Source organism: Tamandua tetradactyla, chromosome 9, assembly GCF_023851605.1.
Source record: "Tamandua tetradactyla isolate mTamTet1 chromosome 9, mTamTet1.pri, whole genome shotgun sequence".
NCBI classification, from domain to species: domain Eukaryota; kingdom Metazoa; phylum Chordata; class Mammalia; order Pilosa; family Myrmecophagidae; genus Tamandua; species Tamandua tetradactyla.
The window spans coordinates 102,507,093-102,523,162 of NC_135335.1; the positions used below are offsets into that span (position 1 = coordinate 102,507,093).

Sequence of the window (16,070 nt, forward strand, 5' to 3'; positions counted from 1 at the left end):
CACATAGTTGCATATTCCAGATACACCTTTTATGTGTTAGAAAATTGGTAGTTATTTGTTGTTTATGTTGATGGGTCTGAGAGGAATCACAGGATGAGGAGATAGAAGATCAGATGGCTCAATCACTTATTATAGCTCTATAACTTTGGGGAGGTCACCTGTCTCCTCTGAATCTCCATCTCCTTATTCGTAAAATGGGAATACAATCTCTTTCAACAAGTTATTAAAAAATCGGATAGGATAATATGTGTAAAAGTGCATTACATAGAAAAATACAAATGTCAAGGTGTGTTCTTATCGTTATTATTATTACTATTGAGTTTAATCATGAAAGGTTTACGGATTGACTAGTAAACTGTGATAGCCTAGTTAGGGATTCAAGGATAAGGGGTCACAGAATAACAATGAAAACATAAACATCAGATCCTTTTCTACACACACACACACACACACACACACACACACACACACACACACCATTTTTATTAGTTGGGGCCCTTAATAAGGATGGCATAGATTTTTCCACCTTTCTACTCCATGCCCCCCATTTAGCAAATAGTCAAGTTAGGATTCTTTCCAGATTCTAAAATCATAGCTTTTGAGAATTGGTAGAGATGCTTAAAATAAGACTATATGTTCAAACTTCCTATTTTACAGATGAGGAATTGGGACTTGCCTTGGCATCAATTAGTCCCTGGTATAAGCAATTAGCTGATGGCAGAATTGGAATGACAATCCACAGTCTAGGTTTTTTCCACTGTCCCAAGTAAATGTGACACAGGGCTGAGTGACTTGAAGCAAAGCTGGTTCTACTCTCCCATTTTCAGATGATGAAATTAAAACCCAGTGAAGCTAAGGAACATGTTCAAGGTCAACGAGCTAGTGAATATCAGAGCCAGGATTCTAAGCCAGGTCTGCACAACACTGAAACCCAGACTCTTTTCACTGCTTATACCTGTCAGTGACTTAGAGACTGAGTGTTTCATTGATGGCCATATCTTTAGTTCCTGGCCAATTTGAAAACAAAACTTCTGCACAAGGATTAAAAGCCCTCTACCAGTGCCTGTTGCCCAATACAAATCACACTGTTAAGATTATTTGCATCAAGCCCCCTTCGGGGAATGGTGAGAGTGGGGAGAAATTCAACTTCCCCAAGTTGAATTCTTGATATTCTCACAAGCAGTGTGGACAACCAAAGCTATAGGCTGAGCCCCCAGTCTTGGGGTTTGTTCACATGAAACTTAACCCCACAAAAGATAGGTCAAGTCTACTTAAAATTTAGGCCTAAGAGTCACCCCCAAGAGAGCTTCTTTTGTTGCTCAGATGTGGCCTCTCTCTCTCCAGCCAATATGATGAGCAGTCTCACCACCCTCCCCATCTCTGCGTGGGACATGACTCCCAGGGGTGTGGATCTTCCTGGCAACGTGGGACAAAGATCTTGGAATGAGCTGAGACTCAGCATCAAAGGACTGAGAAAAACCCTAGAATGAGCTGAGAATTAACATCAAGAGACTGAGAGAACCTTCTCGACCAAAAGGGGGAAGAGTAAAATGAGACAAAGTGTCAATGGCTGAGAGATTCCAAACAGAGTCGAGAGCTTATCCTGGAGGTTATTCTTATGCGTTAAGTAGATATCACCTTGTTGTTCAAGATGTAGTGGAGAGGCTGGAGGGAATTGCCTGAAAATGTAGTGCTGTGTTCCAGTAGCCATGTTTCTTGATGATGATTGAACAATGATATAGCTTTCACAATGAGACTCTGTGAATGTGAAAACCTTATGTCTGATGCTCCTTTTAGCTACTATATCAACAGAAGAGTAGAACATATGGAATAAAAATAAATAATAGGGGGAACAAATGTTAAAATAAATTCGGTTTGAAATAGTGATAAATGAAAGTGAGGGGTAAGGGATATGGTACATATAGTTTTTTTTTCTCTATTATCATTTTATTTCTTTTTCCATTGTCTTTTTATTTCTTTTTCTAAATTGATGCAAATGTACTAAGAAATGATGAATATGCAACTATGTGATGATATTAAGAATTACTGATTATATATGTAGAATGGAATGATTTCTAAATGTTTTATTTGTTAATTTTTTTAATTAATAAAAAATGATTTGCATCATCATGATGATGAATATGCAACTATGTGATGATATTGTGAATTACTGATTATACATGTAGAACGGAATGATCAAAAGTTAGAATGTTTGCATTTGTTTGGTGTTTTTTTGGCATTTTAAAAAAAATTTAAAAATTAAAAAAAGAAAACAATAAAGAGATTATCTGCATCAAGCCAGAACTTAGAATCTTTCCCTTTTACTGTGATAATTCATACTCAGTTTTGACCTCAGTTCTCCTAATCTCAGCATTTCATCTTACAATTTTCATAAACAGTTCAGATTCTTTCCATGGCTATGAAGGTGAAGAAAAGAATCACTATGTATTATCAAATATGGAAACTTTGGTTTGAATGTACTCAAGAGATAGGGATTTGAGCAAACATTGAGTTAAATAGGATTTAGTTATTGCTTAGAGTTAAGGCATGACAAGAAATACTTTTCGGATGACTAAATGCAAAGCAGCCCTTTCACCTCTTTTTCTTGGGAAGTACATACATGCTTGAACATAAAGCAAAAGATCATGGAGAAGATGAGAAGTTTTTCACTATTCCACAGTTTGGCTGATAAATTTATGTATAGAGAATATGCATTATGCTTGTCTCTGGGAAACCTCATTCCATGTGCAAGGCACATGGGTCCTGATGGGAGTGGGCAGATGACTAAGCTGTAGTCAGAACATTTCTGTTTTGAATCCAGGCTCCGTGACTTCCTGATGATGCCGCTCCTTTGGCAAATCACATATTCACTCTGGATTTCACTTTCCTCATCAGTAAAATGACGCTAACAAAAGCTGGCCCTGGTTACTGCACCAGGATGGTATGAGGGTCAAGTAAGAGAAGGGATGGGAAAGGGCTTTCTAAAATGTGAAGTGCCGGGCAAATGTAAAGAGTTAATATCAACCGCAGAACTTCCTAACTCTGCATGTGACTGATACGGTGGGAGGGGTGGTGGGGGGCGGGAGTGGATGTGAGGGAGTGTTGTGCTAAGGAGGATATTGGCCGTTTTTATATTCAGATGCTAAAAAAAAATCACAGCTGCTGGGCAGGCGGAAAGCCAGGGCAAAAGTTGGTCTCTTTAGCTGCACTCACGACCTCCGTTTCCTCTTCCCACTATTCATTCACTGCCAGGCCTATGAGCAAGGAAGTTTAAGGTCCTTCACTTCCCACTACTTAAAGCCTTTCATCTCCTACAACTACAGAGAGGAGAAAAGCCTGCACTGAGCAACAGAGAGGTTGGGTCTCCCTAGAGACAGTAGTTATTATTTAATCAGTACTAAAGTGTCTGGCTAAGTGTTATATATGTAATATCTCTTTTATTTCTCTTGTCAGCAAATGAGGTGAGTATGATTATTATCCTTTTTACAGATGAGGAAACTGAGGGTCATAGAGATCAAATAATATGTCCAATATTACGTAGCTAAGTAAACAGTGTAGCCAAGATTCAAACTAGGTGGTCTCATTCTAAAACCCACATCTCCAAACATTAAGCTGTACTACATTCTGAGAATCCAAAGCAAACTTCTGGCTCACATATATGCTCACATTCTCAGCTTCTTGCCACCAAATACAACCCATAGGTGGTATCCAGTTTAAGTGGAGAGCAAATGCAGAAAAGGGGAGTGGGTGCTGATGGTGGTCTGGCAATTGCATTTTCTATTCACCACATGGACCTCCGTCAGTGCAGTAACATCCTGTTCTCTGGAGATGGTCAATGATTTTTCTCCTAATCTTTATTTCTTTGCTCAGGGAAAGAAAAGGGGACCAGAAGCCTTTTGCACCTGGAGATTCTGTTTAATAGACGTCATAAAGTTGACCAAGTCTAGTTAGCCATAGTAGGATTAGTGTTGTAATTAAGACAGGGTTTGGTGTGGCGGCTCAGCTGAGGAACCCCTGTGTGATCTGGAAATGGGAAAAAGTTGCTAACAATGGGAGTAACTGATTCCAAACTTCATCTCTCATCTCTCATTCCAGCCCTCATCTCTACTGATCAGTAATCACCACTGACAGCAAATATTTACTGAGCATCCGTAGCACACTACATTCAATGCTACATGCTGAGTATTTACACATGATAAGGCACTTAGACATGAGAGAAAGTAGTAGAAGGCAGTATATGATGAAAATGATTGGTGGCTCAGACCATAAGTGAAACTGAATTCTGAAGAGAGAGAGAGACACTTTGGGGTGAAGTAGTCAGAGTCATCTTTAATAAGGAGTGAGTGAGTTGGACTTTGAAATATGAATGGGATTTGACTCAGTGAAAAGGGATGGGGATAGAAGCGGAGATGTGAGATAGGATGACATTGTGGGGAAGGGGAACAGGGCAAACATGCATTCAAAAGCAGGAATGGGCACTGGTGTGCTAGGATGAATCAGTTACTTGAAACAGAAATGGCTTATATAATGTTATTCTTTCACATAGTCCAGAGGTAGGATAGCCTTCTGTGTTGCATGATTCAGCAGCAAAACATTTCATTAGATAGTATTAGCTAGGGTTCTCTAGAGTAACAGAATCAACAGGAAATATTTATAAATATAAAGCTTATAAAAGTGTCTCACATAAGCATGGAAACGTAGAGTCCAAAATCCGTAGGGCAGTCTGTGAAGCTGACGATTCCGATGGAAGGTCCAGACAAACTCCACAGGAAAGCCTCACTGGCTGAAACACTAAGAGAGCATGTTTCTTCTGAATCCTCCTTAAAAGGCGTCCAGTGATTAGATTAAGCATCACTCATTGAAGAAGACACTCCCCTTGGCTGATTCCAAATGGAATCAGTTGTGGATGTAGCCGACGTGCTCATGATTTAATTCTATGAAATGTCACCATAGCAAAAGACAGGCCCAACCAAACAGGTACCACCGACTGGCCAAGTTGACACATGAACCTGACCATGACGTTAGAGACCAAGGCTCTTTCCATGTGTCTGCTCTGCAGTCCAAAGTCAGCTTCAACCTCAGGCAACATGCTCCCTTGTTCAGATCCAACAAGAAGGGGGTTGTTTTATCTTTCCCAGAAATCTCAAACTAGCTTGTCTTCACATTTCAGTGGCTCAAACTGGCTGTTTAGGACTATCATTCCTAAACCAGTCATTGATAAAGGAAATGGAATACTATGATTGTTTTATACCAAACTTTAGCACATATCAGAATTACCTGGAGGACTTGTGAAGACACATATTGCTATCCTATCACACCCCCAGAGTTTCTGATTAGGTAGGTCTGGGGTCAGAGTTCTCATTGTGATGTAGGGTGCTGCTGGTCTGGGACTACACTTCATGCACCACTGTCTTAGCCTAATCATTTGGAGTGAAATGGATGTTGGGGCATCAACTGTCTCCTACAGGTATGATGACCAAATATCCTGGCTTGCCTGGAATAGTTCCTGTTTATGCCTCTGCCAGTATAATTATATCTCCCATCACTCTCAGAAGTGTACCAGACCTTTACATATTTAAATTAGTCACCTTACTATAGGGTGTTCCGAGGTCAAGTCAAGGACCCTTTTCTACAACTGAACACAGACTAGTGAACCAGGATTCATCAATAAAATGAATGATTCCAATTGAGAGATATCTTCTTTGGTCTGTGTCCAAGAATCTAATAGCGAGAAAAAAGCTATCACTATCAACCAAAATTTACATTGTTGAACCCTAATTGATGTGTGGCATTGCTCTTATTTTATATGGAAAATATTCTCTATTCATCTTAAACATAGCTTTTGATCCTTTTTTGCTTAACTTCTTTAACTGTAATTATTTCACTAAACAGTAAGGCATCAATTTTAACTCCCTCGTTTTATGGCTTATGTTTACTGACTTATAATTTTCATGAAAATATGAAGCATATTTTGTATTAAGCTAAAAAATATTTTTTAAACTTTGGCCATAATGTGGCTCACAGTGAAACAGAGTTCAGAATTAATAACTAGTGTTGGCTGCCAAGTATTTCTGGTTCATCCAGAATAAAAAGCTTTATTGAAAATTAGCTACATCTGGCAGTCATAACACAAGGAAGGCCATGTAATTTCTGGAAGAAAAGTAGTAAAAGAATATTCCTGTTTTTCTTTCTTAATCTAGTTTCTTTTTCTTGGCCTTCTCTACTTAAAACTTACCAAAACAAGGTTTGAAATGATCTTACATTATTAGGCATGTCCAATCTTATTCATGTAATCAGCATTAATCTCTTTGAGAGTCTTTCTTAAGAAACTGAAACAAGTAATGCTTTGGATTCAATTTAGGAATTTATTTAAACTACTTCTTTAACCCCTCCCGAAATTATAAAGCCAAGCAAAAATCCAGATGACTACATAGATATCGCATTGTTCTTTACAAAATCAGGAATGATGAAATTTTAGTTAATCAAAAATTGTTTGAACTTTATTGTTTTAAGCCTTTTACTAGACTTTTCTTCTTAAACCAGATTAACCACATATGGTTTCAATCCTTAAGGATAAGGACAATTTGAGGCCAATCTAGCAGAACAGTGACGTTAAAACATTCAAATATGGTAGAGTTTTTGAGTTGGAGAGATCCTAGCATACTCTGTCCTAAATTTCCATTCTTTGTAGGAATCACAACTTCCTTGAGAGGTGAAGGAGCTAAATTATCTCAATAGGATATTGTAAAAGAATCAGTGATAGAAAGACCACAATCTTTGGAGGTGGGCAAGTTATTTTATTGCTGAGCAGTTTTAGTTAGAATTTTCTTACTATGAGTCTCCCAAAATATTTACTTTAGATAACTATAGAATACTTATACTGCTTTTTCTAGACTAGAGCTGTCAGCTACCATGCCCATCCTAACACTTTCACTTCTTTGAAATGAAAATTCAGTTTGCCCATTGTTCTTGATCTGATCCAACTCCAGATTATTCTGTAGTGGTTGCCCATTTTGAGATCACTCTAGCTTGTGTCTGTCTCACCAAATGATGGTGTCTGGAATTGAACATAATGTTCCAACTGCATTCTGACTGATGCAGAGTACATTGTGGCATTGCTTTCTAAGAGCTACAGTCTGTATCTTGTGTAGGCTATACATAACATAATGTTGGTTTTGCCTTTTCAGAAAATACATTATACGTAGATTAAATTTGTAGTCACCTAAAATCTGCATATTTTTTCTATGACCTTCTTCTTGAGGCCCATAGGCGGGGAGGCTCTTAGATTACCAAATTGTTGAAAGCTTATGAATAAAAAGTGAAAGTTTAAAGAAAACTCATATTTTACCATGCACATATAACTCTAAGACCCAGTCAGCTTAGTGGTAAAATGAATTCTGCATTCAGGAGTTGGCTTAGTGCTACGGTTGATGCACCGCAAAGAACTTCATTAGTGTTAGAAGAGCTGAATTTAAATTGCAACTTTATGAGTGGTTAGCTAAGATGGCCACTGAGTCCGTCACTTCTTTCCAGGCCTCAGTTTCCTTCCCCGTAAGGCTAATGAGACCTTGTGTCCGGGATTTCACTGGGTACACAATTAAAATGCCAAAAATAAAAAAATCATGGTTGGGCACTGTGCACGTAACATTAGAATTATTACCTTTTAATTTTGCTATATCAGAATGTTAAATGCATACACACTAGAGCTCTTAGCTATTATCCCTCCTAAAATAAGGGACACACACACACACACACACACACACACCCCACCTAATTCCATCTCCTATCATCATGATATCACAAAATGAAAGAACATTTTAACAGCAAAAAAGGAAGAACAATAGATCTTAGAATGACAATTGGTAAATTTACATGCACATTTTCTCTAAGAATTGATGGCTAGACAACTTTTTGGGACCACTGAACTAGATGATCTCTTAAACCTCATCTGACTCGGTCAGTCTCTAGTGTGGGTTGTGAATCCTGAATACGTATAAAGCCATTCGTTAATCTTGTTATTTATTATTTCAACAAATATTTATCAAGTGCTTACTATGTGCCAGACATTTAAAAGCTGGGTGTGTCATGGAACGAAATAGATAAAATCCTTGTCCTTGTAATAGTTATATCCTAAATGGGGGAGACTGAAAACAAATAATAAGCATAGTATAGAAGTAAATTATGTACTATATTTGAAGGTGCTACATGCTTTGAAAACAAGAAAAACTACATTAGGGAAGGGGATTGGAAACTATATTCTTCTGGTCACAGCATAGCAAGCAGTGCCAGTCTCACTAATATGATTGTCACTTTTCTACTTCTGCTGCCTCAAACCCAGTCATGATCAAATTGATTTATTTAAAAATTTATTATGTGTTTCACATTTTTAATATCCCTAATGCAGGGCTGTTGCAGGCTATGGTTATTAACTCAGTTTAGGAAATAGTCACTGAGTTATTTATTTAGAACAACAGCTTGTGACTGTTTATTTGTGGGGTATCTGATTTTGAAAATGCCTTCATTTAATCAACTGATTAATCACCCATCATCTAATCAACAATTATTTATGGACTGCCTGTTATGTAGAAAGCTGAAATATATATATTAAATTTATAGTTACAGAATTATGAGCTATAGACTTCCTGGGAGTTTCTAAAGAGGGAATAACAGGCCTAGAAATGTTATGAAGTTAAAAAAAGGCAGCATTTTCTAACTCAAAGAATAGAGCTTTAGTATGAAGTGTTTGTTATTTTGCTTCATGATTATATGAGAACATGTGTGTAGCCTCACAAAATCTCTGATAGATAGATTAACATGTTTTCTTCATTGTATATGTAGAGAAAATTACCCTTAGTCACTTAGGGGGTGCTAATATTTGGAAGTGAGACCTTGAGTTTTTTGGTCATTGTCTAGCAATATTTGATCTTGAGCCAATTAATGTAAAAGTTCAAAGTCTTTGACTCCAGGTCTCTAGAGAACCCTGGGGTCTTCACTGTAACACTCACCCAGACATCCCCTCCCAAAACACCTCTTCTTGGGAAACACATCCTTGAGATCAGTGTCAAATGGCCTCAGGTTTAAAAAGTTCTCACAGTGCTACTGCTCTTCTGTCTTAGCCAGTGGGCTCAGCCTTCCCTCTGGCCCAGGTAGGACCAGGTATTAGCAAATTCAGGAGTGTGTAGGAGTGAGAGTTGGGGTGGGAGAAAAGGCCAAAAGGATGTGTCAACCATTTTCATTCCAGCTCTTTTATCTTACTTTCTGCTGCTCCCAACTTACTATCTAACCTGCTGCTATGCAGTGATAGGAAAATAATAATCACCAAGGAATTCTACATATCTCTGGGCCTTAACTTTACAACTTCTTGACTTCTTAGCTGGATCGTATATGTGGTTTACAACCATGTTACAAAACAGGCAGAAGTATCACTCCAGGGAACTGTAATAAAAATAGATGGGAAGGGGTAGGAAAATATGAATCTCCCCATCCCCCAAGAGGATCATATATACTTGCAAAAGTTCTCAATTCCCACTTCACTTTAAAATCACCTCGGTAAACTGTTTAAAAAGTTGAGAAAGGGGTCAGACTTCAACTAGAGATATGAATGAACCAGATCTGGGTAGTACTGGGGTAGATTAGAATACAGTGCAAAAGGTGATATGGTACGTATTTTAAAACTTCACCTTCTCATGAGACCAAAGGGAGACATGTTTATTTGGTGCAAAATTTATATTTTGGGTAGCACATTACCTAATTTAATTTGTATTAAATTAGATGAATTAATTAAGGTCAGTTTAGTTGAACACCATAAGTACATGGAATCTTGAACAGGGCATGATATTTTGTTGGTTTGTCCAGGTTAGTGTGATGCCCTGATATATCCCAGAATAATTTTGGCAGTGAATAAAAAAGTAGTTGCAAAGTCCTCTTAGGGGACTAGGGAGAAAGGAGGAAATATTAAACTTTCCCACTTAGAGAATTCCTGGTATTCTCGCAAGCCGTGGGACAACCAAATCAATAGGCTGAGCCCTCAATCTTGGGGTTTGCCCCTATGAACTTATTCTTATAATTATGCCCCTATGAACTTACTTATAATTTTGCCTAAAAGTCATCCCAGAGAATCTTTTTTGTTGCTCAGATGTGGCCTCTCTCTCTAAACCAACTCGGCTGGTGAACTCATGCCCTCCCCCCACCCCCAAGTGGGTCATGATTCCCAGGGGTATAAATCTCCCTGGCAATATGGGACAGAACTCTCAGGATGAGCCAGGACCCAGCATCATGGGATGGAGAAAGCCATCTTGACCAAAAGGGGGAAGAGAGGAATGAGACAAAATACAGTTTCAGTGGCTGAGAGCTTTCAAACAGAGTCAGGAGGTTATCCTTATGCATTATATAAATATCTCTTTTAGGTTTATAGTGCATTGGAGTAGCTGGAGGGAAGTACCTGAAACTATTGAACTGTATCCCAGTAGACTTGATTCTTGAAGATGATTGTATAAAGATATAACTTTTACAATGTAACTATGTCATTGTGAAACCTTGAGTCTGATACTCTTTTATCCAGGATATGGAAAGATAATTAAAAAAAAGTATGGATAAAACATAAATAAATAATAGGGGGATATTCTGGTTTGAAAAGGTTTTTGTATCCTAGAAAAGACATATTTTATCCTAATCCCATTTTGTGGGAGCCATGTTTTTTTCTAATCCCTATAGGTTGGAAACTTGATTATGTTATCTCCAAGGAGATGTGACTCAATGAATTGTGGGTATTAAACTTGATTAGATAGAGACATCTCCACCCAGATTAGTTTACTGGAATCCTATAAAAGAGGAAACATTTTGGAGAAAGTTGGAAATTTGGAGAGAGCAGAGAAGAATGAAAGAACCATGAGAGAGCCACAGCAGAGAATGCCACAGAACCATGAAGCAGAGAGTTTACCAGCCAGTGACTTTTGGAGATGAAGAAGGAAAATGCCTGCTGGGGAGCTGGAGAGGAAGCTAGCAGATGATGCCATGTTGGCCATGTACTCTTCCAGCTGAGAGAGAAACTCTGACTGTATTCACCATGAACCTTTCCACTTGAGAGACAAACCCTGAACTTCATTGGCCTTCTTTAATCAAGCTATCATTCCCTGGATATCTTAGATTAGACATTTCTATAGACTTGCTTCAATTGGGACATTTCCACAGTCTAAAAACTGTTAACTTGCAACTTATTAAATTCCCCTTTTTAAAAGCCTTCCTTTTCTGGTATATTGCATTCCAGCAGCTAGCAAGCTAGAACAGGGAATAAGAGGTAAAATAAATTGGGTAGATGAAAATTCTAGTAGTCAATGAGAGGGAGGGGTAAGGAGTATGGGATTTATGAGTTTTTTCTTTTTTCTTTCTATTTCTTTTTCTGGAGTGATACAAGTTCTCTAAAAAATGCTCGTGGTGATGAATACACAATTATGTGTGATGGGGTTGTGAGTCATTGTTTGTATACCATGTAGGGACTGTATGTATGAGATTTGTCAATAAAAAATTTTTTTAAAATTAAAAATTAGAGATATAAAAACAGAAATGTTAGACATTGACTAGGAAGGAGATGGGGCTGGGGGCAGGGTTTGTATAATTTTTTTTTTGTTTTGAGATATATGATCCTTCCCAAGAAATCACGCTGTGTGGGCAGCCATCTCCTTCCCTTGAGCTGAAGCTATTTTTTCCTGGACTCTGAGTTTATATTTTAACCTATTCTAGGCAGGCTCTTCTCCATAAATCAAACAAGTTTTTAAAGGCAGTGAGGATCATCAAACGGTGCACTGTACCAGATCAGAGAACTGGAAAACACTCCAAAGCCACCTGAGCCAAGACTTGGAGGTATCTCTGGGGCATCTGTTGCATCCTCTACTGTCTCAATGCTACTTTTGGAATTTTGGAGTCATGCCAGACTGTTTGTCATCATCAGAGTTGGGACGGTGAAAAGTCAGTTCTCTGATCATTTTCTTCTTCAGTGATCCCTTTGGCTTTGGTAGTACATTTAGATATACATTCTTTGGAGGTCCAATGACTTGCATGTTTTTAGACATTTGGGATTTCATCATATTTCCAGCCTTCAATCAAATTGAGAATTTGAATGACATTCTAATGCAGGAGAACTGTGATATCCTGGGAGAAGTCTCCAGTTGATAAACTTTCATAGAATCATACTTCTTTCTCATGACAGAATCTATTATATTAGCAGGGATCTTGGATCATGTTGGATTAGACTGAAACATATCCGAGGGGATTAGGTTGCTTCAGAACTCACCTGTTTCAAATAGCTCATAGATTCCTGAGGACCAAATCACTCTTACTGGGGCTGAAGATATGCTTAAAGTCAGAATGTGATGGTAATGATTCACTCTGAGATTTCATATCGAGCCACAGGAACTAAAAATGCAAGTACAGTTCCTAATGTGAAACATGACCTGCAATTTTAATCCATTTTACTTCCTCAAATTGCCATATTACTCAATGCAGCTTATTTCTTCATTTAGCCTAGATGAATTTCCTCTGTGGTAACTGTCACAATCTGACCCAACAACATGTCCAGGCTCTCCTAACCGCTGTGTGCTCTCCTTCAAGGAAAAATCATCCACCAAGCAATTGGTCTAATTAAGAGAATGTCCTTTGGAATCAGATTATCTGTGTTCAAATCTACCAATGCAGCTCGGTAAGTGTGTTGGATAGATAATTTAACCTTCCTAAACTTCAATTTCTCACCTGTAAAGTGGAGAAATAATAGATTGACTTCGTTGGGTTGCTATTAGGGTTTAATGGGATAAAGACTCAATAAAGATTAGGTCTTACTAGAGGATGTGATAGCATAATGATTAAGAGCAGGATTCTAGGGCTAAACTACCAAACCATCTGATTCAAATCCCAGCTCTGCCACTTATTAGCTGAATAATCTTGGACATGCTACCTAACCTCTCTGTGTTTCAGTTTCCTCATCAGTAAAATGGAAGTAGTGATGATATTATTTCACAAATTGATGGAAACTCAAATGAGTTAATATGCATAAAAGGCTTAGAACAGTAATTGGTACATAGAAAGCCTGGACTAAATATTAGCTAATAGTATTATAATATATGATATATAATATTATACAGGAATTGTGACATAGGCTTGCAGTCTGGATACAGTGCTAGGATATGAACCTGCTCTGAGGTAGAATCAGACTGATATTACTCTCTCTAGCCTCATTACCTGGTTAACAGTAACCAATTCATCAGGGATGAAGAATTTGTGCAGAGGGAAATGGAACAATTTGTTATAAGGTCTCCTTCTAACATTTTCAGGCTCCAGGAGCGAGTATAAATTAAGGGCACTTACCATATTTTAATTACTTTAAAGTTATACATAAGCTAACAAACTGTTAGTTTCTATCCTCCTATCTTGACAAATTATGCCTTTGTAACAATCTGGAATTTCGGGTTCAAATATAGGATTCTCAGAGTTTCATGCCAGAAATTGGAGGTATAGAAAGAGCCAAAGTATAGCACGTGACTTCTAGGCCCTGGCCCCGGCTTCTTCCCTTACCCAGGTGCATCCTGCATCCAGCCCTGTTTCCAAGCTCTATCCCACATACCACTGTCAGGGGTGACAATCTGCCACTTGGCAGTCTTCCAGGGAAGTCCCAGGCAGTTGCCCTAGAAGCTGCCCCAGGCTGTTTGGGCAGAACATTCTGGGCACCATGAGCATGTTCTGGAGGTGAGAGTGCAAGGCAGGGTGTCAGAAGGTACACTCCCTTAACTTTGCAAATTCCTTGATCTATGAGGAGAAATGGCAACCAGCGAAATACTAGAGATTCCTCTCAAGAGACTCAGCATAGGGACCCCTTGAATCCCAAGGGCAGTATCTTCCCCAAATGTGCTCAAGAAGAGATGGAAAAACTTTGAATTTCATTTGGAATTGATCTAAGCAGAGAGAGAGTCAGTGTGGGAGTTTAAGTGGAGAGCTAAGTGGACCTTGAAATTTACGGTCATGGATTATTCAGCAGAAATTATCTTAGAGGTCATCTAGCTTTCATTTTACAGTTGGAGATACTGAGCTCTAGGAACTTTCCCAAGCTTCCAGAGAACCTTGATGAGATCTTGTCTTTCTGAAATCTCAGGCCCAAAATATACCCTTTCATTCGGTAGGTTATAAAGATTCTCCAATTGTGGGTTAACTTACAGAGGCCCACTGTATTCATTAGAAAGGAGAACTTCAGAGAATGCTTCTAGACTTATTGCCTCATTGCAGGTTAGAGCAACTCATGTCTGCTTGATTGGATGTGAAGGGACAAAATCATTTGGTTAAATAACATATATAGTCATTTCTCTTGCTAACTTGCTAACAACAACAAAAAATGTGCATAAAAGCAACATTTTGAGGGTGAGGCTTTGGATATTCATGCTATTATTTACCTCAATCAGGCAAATATATGACTAACAAGGCAAATAAAGCTGCATGAGTTTCCAATGCAATGTTTACTTACATTAAAAGTCTACTCTGGTCACACTAAAGAAGCAGCTTTGGAGATGGGGAAGTAATGGAGTTCATATTTCCTCACATCCTTGAAAGCCTGGAGAGGGAGGCAGTTGGAGCTTCAGAAAAGGACTGCAGTCTAAAGAAATGGGGTTAGTGTCCAGCACAGCTATAGTTCTATAGGTCTTTCACTTATATATAGATGACTTATTCCAGTAATGACAACAACCTTTCTAGTCTGGGAGAAGGGTTAATTATGATGCTAATAACAATGACCTTTTTTCTAAAATAGTCTCATTTTCAAATGACTTCACACATTTTAACATATTTAAGTTGATTGATCTGGCATTTTTATTATTCCTATTTGAGAAATGACAATATTGAGATTCAGAGAAATTAAGTGACTGCCTGTCCCAGGGTCATACTGCTGATAAACTATGTCCATGTTTCCTGTTTCTGGGCTCGTTATTTGGCTACAGAATGCTGTAAAAATAAAAGAACCTGAGAGTATGAGCACATCTTATTAAGACCTTTGGCTGAAGGTGAAAGGATTTGAAAGTGAAATGAAATTATTTTAATAAAGAAAATAGGTATTTCATGAGGTCCCAATAGGGCTCTAACTTCGGAGATGCTCTTAGCTCAGTCCAGGTGTTCCCCAAACATCTCTCTCTTTTGTTTCCAGGAGGGCAGAGCTGTGACTCCTCCTTCAGTGTGACCTTTACTCTCTGCTGCACTGGCTTGGACAGAAATCATCAAGGGCCTCTGCCTCTGCTCCTAGGTTTGGACAGATGAGATTGGGGGTATTGTTTTATTTCCTACAAGAATACAAGCCATTCAAAATAATTCTGTTAAAACAAAATGTGTTTTTGTTTTTTTCTTGATTATAAAAGATTTTTTTGCAGATTTTTTTTTGTAGAGCATTTAGAAGGTGAGGAAAAGAGTAACTAGGAAATAAACTACCTGTAGTTCCACCACTCAAAAATAATTAATATGCCCATCTTGTTTTGCTTTCTGTTCTTTCGTTCTTTATTTAGCCTACTGAGAACAAAACGACTATATATGTAGTGTTTTCTATCTTGCCTCCTTTTTTTTTCATTTAGCATAATACATATTTTTATTCTCTGGTTGTACTATAATTTATTTAAGAGCTCTCCTGTTCTTGAACATTTATGTTTGCATCAAATTTTTCAGTTTATAAATAATTGTATAATAAATATCCTTAACATGGTTGCCTATTTCTATCTCTAATATTCTTAGGATTGATTCTTAGAATTCCAGTTATTAGATCAAGGGTTACAATCATTTTAAGACTCTTAATGCATGAATGAAATTGCTTTTCAAAAAGGCTGACCAATTTATTCCTCCATCAGCAGTGTAAGAGAGTATCTTCTGTGCTACATGCTCCCTGGCATTGAGTCTTACATTGGGCTCTGGCTCCTAAATTAAGGTGTTGTAGGACTGAATCCGAACTCTACCACTTCCTAGCTGTGTAGACTGGTAAATGTCATTTAGCTGTTCGGTACCTTGACTTCTCTTCTATTAAATGGGCAGGCCAATAGTGCCTACCTCAAAGGGTA

At 38.1% G+C, this 16,070-nt stretch overlaps 1 long non-coding RNA gene across 1 annotated transcript; it reads left to right on the forward strand.

The window, feature by feature from the left end:
- The first annotated feature begins 5,354 nt into the window (after positions 1 to 5,354).
- Positions 5,355 to 15,471, forward strand: LOC143647324 (uncharacterized). The gene is made up of 3 exons (XR_013157978.1): positions 5,355 to 5,467; positions 12,519 to 12,694; positions 15,176 to 15,471. It is a non-coding gene; the product is annotated as an uncharacterized LOC143647324 (long non-coding RNA).
- Positions 15,472 to 16,070: the final 599 nt, after the last annotated feature.